The sequence below is a fragment of the Lithobates pipiens genome, unplaced genomic scaffold (genome assembly GCF_037356315.1).
Source record: "Lithobates pipiens isolate NorthernLeopardFrog02 unplaced genomic scaffold, aLitPip1_a1.2 Scaffold_54, whole genome shotgun sequence".
In the NCBI taxonomy this organism is placed as follows: domain Eukaryota; kingdom Metazoa; phylum Chordata; class Amphibia; order Anura; family Ranidae; genus Lithobates; species Lithobates pipiens.
In genome coordinates this window covers 26,425-41,590 of record NW_027507876.1, presented here as the reverse complement: position 1 = coordinate 41,590, position 15,166 = coordinate 26,425, and positions in this window count along the sequence as shown.

Sequence of the window (15,166 nt, the reverse complement as noted above, 5' to 3'; positions counted from 1 at the left end):
CCATTTCAAAAGGTAAAAACTATTCTAATAGTTTTGCATAACACAGCAGCATCCACACATGTAGGACCCCCAACATTAGGGGGGATTTATTCTTCCAAAGCAAATCATCTTTTATAAACTGGTATTGACTAGGATTCCAATGTTTCTCTTTTCCCTCAAATTTTCTCCATCACTCAGCTAAAGTGCCCTCAAGAAGGTTGTAATGGTGCACAATGGAAACCTGTGGCTAAAAGGCAGCTTTATCCACATGCTGGCTTGTATGCAATTTTGGGGCAATTTTCAGGCATTTTGCCAAGGCACCTCTGCAGAAACCTCACGGTGCCCCAGGGTGCCTGGACATCCTGGCTGATAAAAGCTGGTATAGATAATATGGTTATATATATAACATTGTTTTAAGTCCCTCTTATGCTGCCTTGTCTCTGCCCAGACAATCCAGTGTTGTCTTGCTGCGATCCGCTACTCAGTTGTCACATCCTGGGTCCCATGCTGCCATCCTGGTCATTGAGAGTTGGCTGCCTCTTCTGGGTTCAGGCACAAGCCCCGCCCCCACCCCTCCAGATGATCCACACCAGCACGCCACGTCTGCCTATCAGATGCTGCGGATCCCTTCTCCTGTAGCCTCCTAGGATACATGATGTGGTATCCCAGGAGAGTGGTATGAAAAAAGTTAACTGAAGAATAGCATTTTACTATACAGAGGGGGGTGGGCAGGGCTGTGAGTGCATGTAGGGTGGGTCATTTTAGGATTGTAGGCTCCACTTTAAAGTATATCCCCAGCCAACTTTCACAAGGTGGCCTTCCTTATTGCCATCATGTCTGCGAGGTGAGTGCTAGCAATATTGTCTTGTATAAAACTTGTATGGACAAGGTTGTCTTGAGGCCTGGAGCCTCCTTTCATCGTAAAGTGGATGTAAACCTGATTCATGAACTTTTTTCATGTGCTCTGATTAAACCAAGAGTCCTTTGGTGAAATCGATTGGTCAGAAGTGACGATCTAGTGATCCTCTCTCCCAATCGCTAACATACTTTTGACCAATAGATTCCAAGCCTGCCCACCACGACAAGGTAGACTCTTCTAGGGCAGGACCTACACTAAACTACACTAAGCTACCCTACTGGATGCTAGTCATCGTTTTTCTAATGTTGGATGTATGTTTGTAGTAGGCCTCGTCCTATAATCTGTGTGTGCGATCTGCTCTCTCCTAATCAGTCGTTTTCTTTCCTTCAACCCCTCCAAATCTTACAGTGTATGGCTATCTGAATGTGCTTCTAAAGCCCTAAGTTTTATCACCTTAATGCATTCTATGTACTAAGGAGAAGGACCTTCTCTGCTGAAGCTGCCCACCCAACCCCCCCTTTCCTTACCTGAGCCCATCCGATCCAGCTTCCACCGCTGTCTCTCTCCTCATTTGATAGACTGATAGTAGTGGGAGCGATTGGCTACAGCTGCTCTCAATTAAATCCGATGAAATGGGGGTGCGCGGTGGCCCGAGTCCCGCATTCTGTGTCAATAGATGCAGCAGCGAGTCTCGGGAGTGAGCACGCACAGGTGCCCCCAGGGAAAGCGGCTTTCCGTGGGGGCACCCGATGAAGAGGAGGGTCCGGGAGTGCCAGTGGGGGGTACCCAGAGGGGCTGCTCTGTGCAAAACCATTACATACACTAGGTAAGTATAGGCATGTTTTGTATTTTTTTTTTTTTATAAAAATACCCAGTCTAAAAAGAAAATATCTGTTATTACTATACTTATACATTCATACAATTCTTTTTTTTGTTTTTTTTCTCAAAACATCAATTACTATAAAACTGCTAGAAGTATGCTGTATAGAGGAAAGATGTTAAATATTTATACATTTACATGTATACATTTTCTATACATTTTTTTCAAACCCTTAACTATTAGGCCCCCTTCACACGGGACGAATCGGATGGATGGGCTCCGCTAGCTCAGTGGGGGATCGCTCCGTTGATCCTCGCTGAGCCGGCAGATGACAGGTCTGTCTCCGCTCCCTGTGCAGGGATGGACCTATCAGAGCCCCGCTGTTCTCTATGGGCAGATCAGATGAAAATGGACTGCATGACCGTTCTCATCCGATCCCATCTGATCCGCTGGACGGATGGCAAACGTATTGCCATCTGTCTGTTTTGAGCATATCTTGTCGGATCGGATGGCAGGCGGGTGTCAGCGGACACATCTTCACTGACATCCGCCTGCCCATATGAGTCAATGAGTGGCCGGCTCAGATCTGACTGAAAATGGATCCGAGAGGGTCAGTCGTGTAAAAGGGGCCATACAGTTGTCACCAAACTGCAGCCCTGGGGCCAGATGTGGCCCTTTGCTTGCTTTTATCCTGCCCTTGAAGCATTATTCCTCCCACTGACACCAATGATGGGGCATTATTCCTCCCACTGAATCCAATGATGGAGCACTATCCCCCCCCCCACTGACTCCAATAATGGGGCACTATTCCCCCACTGACTCCAATGATGGGGCACTATTCCCCGACTGAATCCAATAATGGGCCACTATTCCCCCACTGACTCCAATGACGGGGCACTATTCCTCCCACTGACTCCAATAATGGGGCCCTATTCCCCCCACTGACTCCAATAATGGGGCAAAATTCCCCCCACTGACTCCAATAATGGGACACTTTTCTCCCACTGACTCCAATAATGGGGTCCTATTCCCCCACTGACTCCAATGATGGGGCACTATTCCTCCCACTGACTCCAATGATGGGCCACTATTCCCCCCACTGACTCCAATGATGGGGCACTATTCCCCCCACTGACTCCAATAATGGGGCACTATTCCCCCACTGACTCCAATAATGGGGCATTATTCCCCCACTGACTCCAATGATGGGGCACTATTCCCTCACTGATTTCAATAATGGTGCACTATTCCCCCACCGACTCCAATGATGGGGCACTATTCCTCCCATTGACTCCAATGATGGGGCACTATTCTTCCCACTGACTCCAATAATGGGGCACTCTTCCCCCACTGACTCCAATAATGGAGCACTGTTCCCCCCACTGACTCCAATTGTTATATCCTCTGTGTTGTGAGGGACACAAGACTCTGGTCTGGAACAATGGAAGTTTATTTCCAGTACTCAGTGTACACTGCAACATGCATCTCAGGACAGTACATCTTATTAGGCTGCTTACATGTGTCCAAGATGGCTACTATACCCCTTGACCCTTGGCATCACTCCTGGGTGGAGCCAGCCTTAAAGTGGCAGTACATGTGGAACCCTTCAGGTATAACATCTCCATTGGGCATGGTCCCGAAAAAGGAGCCCAACAAGTTCAGGCTGATCCATCACCTGTTTTTCCCAAAAGGGGGTTCGGTTAACGCACCCGCGCACCCGGACGCCGGCAGACACAACAGCGGCACCCGAAGTGCCCACAACAGCGCGCACCGGGGGGGCACACACCGACGTGCACCAGCGCCCACAGGAGCGCGCAACACCGCGCGCACAGGAACACGCACCCCAGCACGCACCGCAGGACATCGGCGCACACCAACACGAGCAGCACCGCGACCATCCAGGTAAGGACCCTGACAGTGCCCCCTCCTTAAGGGCAGACTCCGGCTGCCCAGGTGAGCCAATCTGGAAACCTGGCGGTTCTTGAAGGCCCGCAAAAGTTCTTGAGCATGCAGATTGCCCTCGGGCTCCCAGGAGTTGTCTTCAGGGCCATAACCCTTCCACTTGATAAGGTACTGGGTTACATTACCCCTCTTCCTACAATCAAGGATTGCTTCGACCTCAAACTCCTCTTCATTGTCCACTGTAACAGGTTCGGGTGGGCCAGTAGTGCGGTCAGCAAATGGATTTGGGGTAACGGGTTTCAGTAAGGTCACGTGAAAGACCGGGTGCACTCTAAAAAGAGTCAGGCAGGTTAAGTTCATAGGCAACTTCATTTATCCTCCTCTTTACTGAGAAAGGGCCCATTAATTTAGGGCCTAACTTCCTGGAGGGACAGGCCATCTTAAGGTTGGCTGTAGATAACCATACTTGGCTGCCGGGCGCCAGAACGAGTTCTCCATGTCTCTTCTTGTCAAACGCCCGTTTATAGCATTCCTGGGACCGGGCCATAGTCTCCTTTAGGAGTTTGTTGTTTTTAGAAAAGAAGTCCAATGTCTCGGAAACTGCCGGGAACAAGGCATTCTGGGACTGAGCTGGGTAAAAAAGCTGGGTGGAAGCCGTAATTGGCAAAGAACGGTGTTTGGTTGATGGCGGAATGCAAGGAGTTGTTATATGCAAACTCTGCCATAGGTAGTAGCGAGACCCAGTCATCTTGCGAGAAAGAAGAAAAAAAGCGGATGTACTGCTCCAGGGACTGATTGGTTCTTTCCGTTTGTCCATTTGTCTGGGGGTGATAAGCAGAGGAAAAGGCCAATTCAATTTCAAGAGACCCGCAGAGCGCTTTCCAAAACCTTGAAGTGAATTGGGCACCTCGATTGGAAACAATACTTGCCGGGATCCCATGCAGCCTTACAATTTCTTTGATCAAGATCTTGGCCGTCTCCATTGCCGAGGGGGTGCCCCTCATCGGGAGGAAGTGGGCCATTTTGGACAGCCTATCTACAACAACAAAGATAGTAGAGAACCCCTCGGATAGGGGAAGTTCCACGATAAAGTCCATCGAAATCATTTTCCACGGTCTCTCAGGGACAGGCAAAGGTTTCAGTAGACCCCAAGCCCGTGTCCGGCTGTTTTTACTTCGGGCACAAGTGCTACACGAGTCCACATAGTCCTTGCAATCCTTGAGAAGTTGAGGCCGCCAGAAGGTGCGCTGAACCAGTTCGGCAGTCTTCAGGGTACCAAAGTGTCCGGCCATCTTATGGTTGTGGCAGAGTTCCAACACGTTCACCTTCAAGGCTTCAGGGACCACAATCTTGCCTTTATGCCAGAACAACCCCTCACTACAGCTGACCTCAGGGCTCGGGGGCATTCCAACAGAAGCCTGTCTGATCCGGGAGATAAGGTCCCCTTGGAGGAGCAGGAAGTTCCCAGAAGGGAGAATTGTATCAGGAGGCCGAGTCTTTTCAGGGTTAGAAAACATACGTGACAGGGCATCCGGCTTGACGTTCTTAGAACCAGGTCTATAGGTGATGTGGAATTGAAACCGGGGAAAAAAAAAGAGACCATCTGGCTTGCCGTGGTCTAAGTCTTTTGGCAGTTCTCAAATATTCCAGGTTTTTATGGTCGGTGTAGACCAGGATGGGATGTGCAGCACCTTCCAATAGATAACGCCATTCCTCCAGAGCCGCCTTAATGGGCAGAAGTTCTCGGTCCCCAACATCATAGTTCCTTTCGGATGACGACAGTTTGTGAGAAAAGAACGCCACCGGAAAAAGAAGGGCCTTGGCACCCTGCCGTTGGGATAACACCACCCCCACAGCGATTTCCGAAGAATCCACTTCAAGAACGAAGGGTAAGGCTGGGTCAGGATGTTTCAGAATAGAGGCAGAAGTAAATAGCATCTTGAGTTTTTCAAAGGCCAGCTGAGCCTCAGGGGTCCAAGAGAATCGGGTACCCTGCCTGGTCAGTTCGGTGATGGGAGCAATAATTGCAGAGAAACCCCTGATAAATTTCCGGTAGAAGTTGGAAAAGCCGATGAAGCGCTGTACACCCTTCTTGTCCACAGGCGCAGGCCAGTCCAGGATGGCAGATACTTTCTGGGGATCCATCTTGATGCCCTCCACAGATATAACCAGGCCCAGGAATTGGATGGACTGGCATTCAAACTCACACTTTTTGAGTTTTGCGTAGAGCCCGTGTACCCTGAGACGAGCTAAAACGCTACGGACAGGTCTACGATGGTCTTCCAATGATGAGGAAAAGATTAGGATATCGTCCAGGTATGCAATTACATATAGATCCAGGTAGTCGCGAAAGATGTCGTTGACAAAATGTTGAAAGGTCGCGGGTGCATTACACAACCCGAAGGACATGACAAGGTACTCGAAGTGCCCAAAACGAGTACGGAACGCTGTCTTCCATTCGTCTCCTTCTCGGATACGGATTAAATTGTAAGCTCTGCGAAGATCCAATTTCGAAAAGATGACTGCAGACCCCAGCCTTTGGAATAACTCGGGCACTAGGGGTAAAGGGTAGCGGTTTTTGACAGTTTTCTTGTTCAATTCCCGATAGTCAATGCAGGGGCGTAGGGAATGGTCCTTTTTTTCGACAAAAAAAATGCCAGCACCGGCAGGGGAAGTAGAAGGACGGATAAACCCTTTTTTCAGGTTTTCATCAATATACTCCTTCAGCGTGCCTAACTCCTGCTCCGTTAATGGAAAAATTCTCCCAAAAGGGACTACAGTACCTGGTAACAGTTCAATAGGGCAGTCATAAGGCCTCTGGGGGGGAAGAGTGTCTGCCCCTTTCTTACTGAATACATCCAGAAAGTCCTTATAGGGTTCAGGAACGGACTGATGCAATTTCGGATCGACATCCAAACAGAGAAGTTGAGAGGAATTGTATGTTGGTTGGGCCAAGCAGTGTTGTTGACAGTACTCGGAAAGAAACTTGACTTCTCCTGTGGCCCAGTTAATGCTTGGATTGTGGGCCTGCAACCAGGGTATCCCCAGGATAATGGGAAACAAGGGGGAGGAGATGGCATCCAGACGTAGGTGCTCCTGGTGACAGGTGCCCATAGTAGCCAGCAAAGGGACAGTCTCTTGCGTGACAGGACCGGAACTAAGAGCGGAGCCATCGGCTAGATGTACAGCAAGCCCCTGAGCCTTAGGTGTGAGCAAGATGTGATGGTTGGCAGCGAAAGTCAGATCGATAAAGCAGCTGCATGCTCCGGAATCAATGATGGCTGACACTGGGAAACTCCCTCCTGGAAGCTGCAAAGTGAGGAGAAGGGCAAGGTGAGAACTGGGTTTTTTTCGTAGAACAGAGGCACACATGAAGGAAGAGGAAACACACTTACGTGTCTTGTTGGGGCAAGCCCTGACATAGTGCCCAGGTTCCCCACAGTAGAGACATAAGTTATGGGCACGTCTGCGCTGCTTTTCTTCAGGGGTCAACGAGGGCCGAAGTAACCCGAGCTGCATTGGTTCAGGAGCTTCCAGAGCGGGAGCAGAAGAGGTAGAAGAGAACTGACCAGCAGAACTGGGAACCTTGGGGAGCACCCAGGTGGGACGGAAGTGGCTGGAGGACCTCTCCGACCGGCGTTCCCTTAAACGGCGATCAATCTGAATGGAGAGGTTGACTAACTTATCCAGGGTTTGTGGTATTCCTACCCGTGCCAACTCATCCTTAAGGGGGTCAGAAAGTCCCATCCGAAATTGGTGGCGCAAGGCGGCGTCATTCCAATCCGTGTCGGAGCTCCAACGGCGAAATTCCACTGCATAGTCCTCGGCCGCTCTGCGACCTTGTTGGAGAGAGTGCAGTGCGGCTTCTGCAGTCGCAGTCAACTGGGGGTCCTCATATAGCTGAGACATGGCCAAGAAGAAGTTATCAAGGCTATCCAGGGTTCCAGATTTCTGCTCCAGCAAACGGTGGGCTCAGGTCTGAGGCTCGCCGGACAACAGGGATATTACAAAGCCCACCTTGGTTGCCTCTAGAGAGAATGTCCGGGGCTGCAGTGCGAAGTACAGTTCGCAAGAGTTGCGAAACGCACGATACTTGGTGCGATCGCCAGAAAACCTCTCGGGCGTAGGTACCCTTGGCTCTGGAGGAAGCATCACTACAGAGGGTGCAGATAAAAGACCGGTGGGAGAGGTTCCTTGAGGGTTAGATGAGGAGGACAAGGCTTGGACTTGCTCCTCCAACCTTGAGTAGCCATCCTGGAGACTCTTCACGGCTTGGGTCAGCCAAATGTCTGCATAACTCATCCATGGGGGAGGCCCCCTGCCCGGACTCAGTCATGGCTGCCTGATACTGTCAGACTGGCACTTACCGAACCGGTGAGTCCGCTTGGGCAGAGGGTGGTCTCCCGTACGTGTCCGACTTACAACCCCTGATAGAGCAGACAGGTGGCTGAGAGTGCGGAGTGGTAAGAGAGCCTGTGGTATGGCTCCAGGAGCAGGAACTTGCAGGAAACTTCCAGCAGCAGGTGCGTAGGTAGGACACAGGCAAACTGGGTACGGAGCAGGAGCAGAGCAGGCAGGTCCGGGTGCAGGCAGGGTATGGCAACAGGCGGGCAGCAGAGGCACAGAAGGAGCAGGCAAAAGAGGTCAAACAGGCCGAGGTCAGGTGCAGGCAGAGGTCAGAGGTGTCTAAGGAGAGCCGGGTCATCAGGAGATCTGCAAACAGGAACACAGGATACGGACAACGGGACAGGAACCGAGAAGCTGTTGATCAGGCAGCACCTGAATGATCACAGCAGCAGGCCTAAATAGGCCGATTGGCGTCAAGCACCGCGCACCACTTCGGGAGGAGCCTCTCCCCAACTTGCTGGTCTCTCCATTGGGCATGGTCCCGAAAAAGGAGCCCAACAAGTTCAGGCTGATCCATCACCTGTTTTTCCCAAAAGGGGGTTCGGTTAACGACGCCATTTCACCAGAGGTATGTGCGGTTACGTACACTTCCTTTGACGCAGCGGTGTCGTGGGTCCGGCGTTATGGCCAGGGGGCGCTGATGGCTAAGTCGGACATCGGGTCGGCTTTTCGACTCTTGCCGGTGCACCCGGAGAGCTTTCGGCTACTGGGGTGTACCTGGGAAGGAGAATTTTATGTTACCTGCCCATGGGTTGTTCGGTTTCCTGTGCACTTTTCGAACAGTTCAGTTCCTTTTTGGAGTGGGGCTTAAGGATGTGTCGGGCATCAACTCGGTCATTCACTACTTGGATGACTTTCTGTGTGTTGGCCCGGCGGGAATGAATGTTTGCGCGGTCTTCTTGGGGACACTGCAACACCTGGCGGAACGATTTGGTGTCCCTTTGGCGCCGGGCAAGACGGAAGGTCCTGCAGCCTGCATCACTTTCTTGGGGATCGTCATTGATTCGGAGCGGATGGAATGCAGGCTGCCCTTGGACAAATTGGAACTGCTGCAGGAGGAAATTCGAGGGACTGTCGGAGTTCGGAAGTTGCAACTGCGTAAGTTGCAATCTTTGTTGGGCAAGCTTAATTTCGCGTGTTGGATTATTCCAATGGGACGAATTTTCTGCCACCGGCTGGCGGCGGCTACTGTGGGGATATGGGCACCTACCCATTATTTGACCCTAAAGCAGGACCACAGGGACGACCTTAAGGTGTGGCAGGAATTCCTGACATTGTTTAATGGCCGGGCCATATGGATGTCGGGCCCCATTAGTAATTGGGACCTGGAATTGTTTACAGATGCCGCGGGGTCCACGGGCTTCGGGGCTTACTTTAAAGGGCAATGGTGTGCGGAGCATTGGCCCCCGGAGTGGGCGGAGGCCGGGTTCTTGAAGAACCTGGTTCTCTTTGAGTTATTCCCCATTGTGGTGGCCATGGAAATCTGGGGGGAGTCTTTTAGGAACTTGAAAGTGCGCTTCAATTGTGACAATTTGGGGGTGGTTCAAGTGGTCAATCGGCTGACGGTGGCCTCTGGGCCGGTGGTCAGGCTTCTACGCCATTTGGTTCTTCGTTGCTTGCAGGTGAAAGCTTTCATCTATGCTGTGCATCTGCTGGGGGTTGACAACACGTTGGCTGACGCTCTGTCTCGTTTTCAGTGGGACAGGTTCCGGGGTCTGGCACCGGAGGCAGAGCGTCACGGGATCAGCTGCCCGGCATGGATTTGGGCCACAGCGTTGGAGCCGTCGCAAGGTTGATCGAATTTTCTGTGAGCAAGGCTACCTGGAAGGCCTATTCGAGGGTATGGCAGGAATGGTCGGAGTGCTTGGCAGCGATCGGCATGGCCCCGGGTGAGGCGGGCATGGCTCAGGCGGTATTCTACTTCCTTAGCACTGCTATGGACCAGGGGGGGGCTTCGGCAGCCTCTATTGACAAAAAGCTTGCGGGGTTGGCCTTTCTCTTTAAATGGGGAGGACAACGGGATTACACTAAGGAGTTCTGGCTGTGGCAGGCGGCGAAGGGTTACCGGAAGCCACATAGGCAAAGGGATGGGAGGCGCCCAGTTTCCTTTGAGGTGCTCTGCGGCCTGTGTCGCGTGGTGGGGACGGTCTGTAGTTCCGAATATGAGCAAGTCCTTTTTCGGGTGGCTTTTTCCCTGATCTTCTTGGGGGCTTTTTGGATTGGTGAACTGTTTTGCCCAGCCAGGCGGAAAACATGGGGGTTTGGAGGTGGGTGAGGTAGAACTGGGCCGAACCGTGGTTAGGATTTGGTTGAGAAGGCCCAAGATGGACCAGGAGGGAAAAGGAGTACTTGTAGAGGTGGGAAAATTAGAGAGCAGCATCTGCCCGGTGAGGGCGGTGGAGGCTTTTTTGCTCCTGCGGCCAAGGATCCTGGGCCCATTTTTCGTGCAAGCGGATGGTTCTTTCCTGTCTAAATTTCAGTTCAGTGTGGTCTTTAAGAAGTGCGTGGTGGGGGCGGGGTTCGACCCGCGGAATTTTTCATCCCATTCCTTCCGCATTGGTGCAGCTACCGAGTCGTCCAGGGCCGGACTGAGTTCGGAGGCGGTTAGGAGGATTGGGAGGTGGGATTCAGAGCGGTTTAAGCTGTATGTTCGCCCACAACTGATGGCTTGAGGTTTTTGTTTGGATGGGAGGGGTTGTGGTGTTGTTGTTGTTATGCAGAAGAATGTGTTTTTCTTCCGTGTATCTAATTCTTTTTGTTTGCAGGTTATGAAGCTGGCCTGGTATGGATTTTGGGCCATTCCTAAGATTTTTGGGGTTCAAAGAGAGCTGACATTCGGCCGAACGGCAGACAACTTCGGATACCCAAGGATGAGACGCAGATTGTGTGGAACGGGGTCCCTGGTATACGGTGGAACAGGGTTTTGGGCGAGGTGCATAGATTCGCTCGTCTGGGCCGGCTGCCAGATGTCTTGCTTCTGCATGTGGGGGACAACGAAATGGGGGTGAGGTCTATGAGGGACCTCACCCGGGACATAAAGTGCGATTTTCTTAGGTTGAGGGATTCCTACCCGGGAATGGTACTGGTGTGGTCCGATATGGTTAGCAGGACGTCGTGGAGGTGGGGGCTGTCGGACAAAAAGGTGGACAGGGCCAGGATTAAGGTCAATAAGGAAGTTAGTCGATTATTTATCAAGAATGGGGGGGCTGGCCATTCGCCATCGGGAGTTAGAATGCAAGACCTGGAAGTATTTGAGGAGTGATGGGGTACATTTAAATGATGTAGGTACAGACATGTGGGCCTTGGGCCTTCAGGAGGGGATTCAGCGTTGGCTGTTAGTGTGGCGTTGCTCAAAAGGGTAAGGTTTTACCACCTTTCGAGCTGTGGCAGTTGTTGGGGGTCAGTTGAGGAGGTTAAGTAGTGCAGGTAGAGAATATGTTTGTACCCATCCATGGTGATGGGGGTGGTTTGATCTGTACTTCCCGGTTACATGGGGTTAACCGTGAAGGGTAAAAGGGGTAGGTCACTGCACTGGTTTGGGTATAGCCTCCGAGACATGGGATTCCGTCTGGAGGTCAAGAGGTTAAAGTACTGACTGATGTAGTGTGCAGTGACCAGTAGGTGGATGGGTATACTTATGACCCATGATACAAGACAAATTAATAGTTGTTTACATGTTTAATAAAGTTATTTATGAAAAGTTTATTTTTTGTTATATATATATAGATATATATTTTGATTAATAAATCAAGGCTGGATGGCCATTTACTCCAAACGCAGTCTGGTCATTGCTTATGGGGGGTCGGGTTTGGAGGGGAATTGGGGGTGAGGGGTGTTAAGGTTGGAGCACGGGAGGTGTCAGGCAATACAGATGTCATGCACTGGGAGCATGCATGATCCTTATCCATAGAGGACACATCTACAGAATGATGGATCTGTTGTCAGCAAGGACCGGACTCTGTTACCTCCTGCTGTGTCTGCTCAACTTCAATCCATTAGAAGGTTTATCCTCCTCGGGGACCAGCAATCCAGGGGATCAGTCCACCTCCCACCATAGGGTCACCCCTGCTGAGACTAGGCTGCCAGTCTTCACCTTCCCACCCTCTCTGCGGGAGCACAGCGGCAGTGGCACTTACCTTGCTGACTGTGTTGTCCTCTCCTCTCCTGCGGTGTCTCCTTCCAGCGGTGATGGAGGAGTCCACTCATAATACTTCCCGTTTCCTCTCTCGGGCGCAATTAGAGAAAACAGGAAGTGACATCTAACACAGATGTCAATCAAACCGCCCAGCCATAGTAATATATACTATGGGCGCTGGGCGGGAGCTACTCCGTGCTTCAGAAAGCGACGCAAGGCGGGCTAGACACCCGCAAGTGAAACGCAACATCTGCAATCTCGTCTCGTGATTGCATAGATGTGGCGCTTACCATAGTGCACTGTGTCTGGTGTCTGAACACACTGCACTTACTTAAAGGACTTTTTTTCAGAGGGGCCGTTTTAAAATATATATATATATATATATATATATATATATATATATATATATATTTTTTTTTTTTTTTCTTTTCTTTTTTTTACTACACAGGTGGGGGAGGGCGGGGGCGGCCCCTATGGACGGGCTACCACTGTGGCTGAACCATCCCTTAGATCTCGAATAGATAGGGGTAATACTGCCCAGTGAAAGACACCCTTCTTCTCTACATCCCGGTCCGGGATCGAAAGACTTCTACAGACCACAGGTATGCTCCATCTCCCTTTTTCCCTACACCCTCCCCCCTCAGCTTTCCCTTCCCCTCCTCTAATCTCTTCCTTTCTCTCTCTCTTTATCTTCTGTTCATTAACTATCCAATGCCTCCCTGGTACCAGGATGTGGTTCTATGTTTTACCTTTTAAAATAACTGGAGTTATGGTCATAGTGGCTAGCTGTGAGGGGGAATGAATCCCCTTATTGTGACTGGCATCTGTATCTCCCCCTACCGCAAACATGAGACCGATGGGGCATGCCCTGCTGGAGTGGTGGAAATGTTTCTAAATAAAGATTTTGCAAAACAAAATAAATAAATCCGGTCTCCTCCACCTCTTAGCCTCTCCTTTTTTCTGAGATGTTAATAAAGTGAATGTCTGGAGTGATCACCCGAGCGGTGGTAGCTCAATTAGGGTGAAGCGACTCCTTTTCGGCAGTGAATGTCTGGAGTGATCACCCGAGCGGTGGTAGCTCAATTAGGGTGAAGCGACTCCTTTTCGGCAGTGAATGTCTGGAGTGATCACCCGAGCGGTGGTAGCTCAATTAGGGTGAAGCGACTCCTTTTCGGCAGTGAATGTCTGGAGTGATCACCCGAGCGGTGGTAGCTCAATTAGGGTGAAGCGACTCCTTTTCGGCAGTGAATGTCTGGAGTGATCACCCGAGCGGTGGTAGCTCAATTAGGGTGAAGCGACTCCTTTTCGGCAGTGAATGTCTGGAGTGATCACCCGAGCGGTGGTAGCTCAATTAGGGTGAAGCGACTCCTTTTCGGCAGTGAATGTCTGGAGTGATCACCCGAGCGGTGGTAGCTCAATTAGGGTGAAGCGACTCCTTTTCAGTGGTGAATGTCCGAAGTATATTTTTTTTTTAGGCATCATCTACTATAAGCAGAAACAGCAAAAAAATATACATATTGTTATACATTACCCCATGTTGTTTCCAGGGGATCAGAAATAGAATACAATACCGTCTAGATTTCCAGGATGGGGTCTCCATTTTCATCATGCCCCATGACAGGATACAGGAACTCGCCGTCTTCATGTGGAACAACCAAAAAATATGGAGTAAACGCTCGGCACAGAGGACAAGTCACGTTCAGTTGGAGCCATCTGTTGATACAATCGGCATGGAATACGTGATCACAAAATAAGGTAATAGACTCCTCTGCACTATACTCACTGAGGCAGATGGTGCACGGTGGTCTCTGAGGAGGCTGCTCCAGTGCCGGTGGTCTCTGAGGAGGCTGCTCCAGTGCCGGTGGTCTCTGAGGAGGCTGCTCCAGTGCCGGTGGTCTCTGAGGAGGCTGCTCCAGTGCCGGCGGTCTCTGAGGAGGCTGCTCCAGTGCCGGCGGTCTCTGAGGAGGCTGCTCCAGTGCCGGCGGTCTCTGGGGTGCTGGTTGCTGATCCCTGATGTGGTCTCCAGGAGGATGGCGCACATTGTTGGCTTCGTCCTCTCGTCTCCTCCGAAGCTGTGCTCGTGTGCGGTGGGCGATGGGTGCCTCTCCTCCCTCCTGGCGGGATCGCCTTCCACGGGGCCGTTGACGCGAGAGTCGTGGCATCTTAATGACGGTGTAACTGAAGAAAATAACAAACTAAAAATATTAATATGAATAATAATATTAATATATACAATAATAATAGAAAAAATGTAAATAAAAATGCTAATAATCGCAGGAAACAATCTGACAATGTGAAAATGAAGTGTCACCCTTGCTCTATGATAAATGAAGAATTAGTGATCAATAAGAGCTGCTCCCCTCAGACAAACTTGAGTAATATGTAACATTGATGGGGGGGGCGATTAATAAAGTGCTAATAACTGATCACACCAACTAATACTTTTCAGGCCTGGAAACTTTGACTGGGAATACCTCGGTCATGTAACACTGTAGCCAAATAAATGTTATATCATTTTATAGATTTTATATATATATATGGAAATTTTACCACTTCAGTCCCGGAAGATTTTACTCCCTTAATGACCAGAGCACTTTTTGCGATTCAGCACTATGTCGCTTTAACTGATAATTGCGCTGTCGTTCGACTTTGTACCCAAACAAAATTACCGCCCTTTTTTTCTCCACAAATAGAGCTATCTTTTGGTGTAATAAGTAATTTATTATTGTATGTGACTTCATACTGTGTCACTGAATGATCCTGAGCAGGGCCATCATCAGGGTTGTTCCACGGTTCTCCTGTAGGGGGCTCGGACAGCAGGTGGATCAGACGGTGGGGTGGGTAAGAGCAATTGCAGAACGATGCCCTGTGCTGCTCTCTGCAGCATCTTAAAGCTGGTTTCTTCCTCTCGCCAGCTTTTAGCTGCTAGATGGAGAGACACAGACAAGGCGGATCCATGGGGGTGCTAATTTCCACCCAGATTTCAGTCGTGCCCCTCCCCAGCCCTTCCTTCCATGTGCTAGAGGAATAGAGGAAGTGATTGGGGGGATTTGTGCTAGAGGAA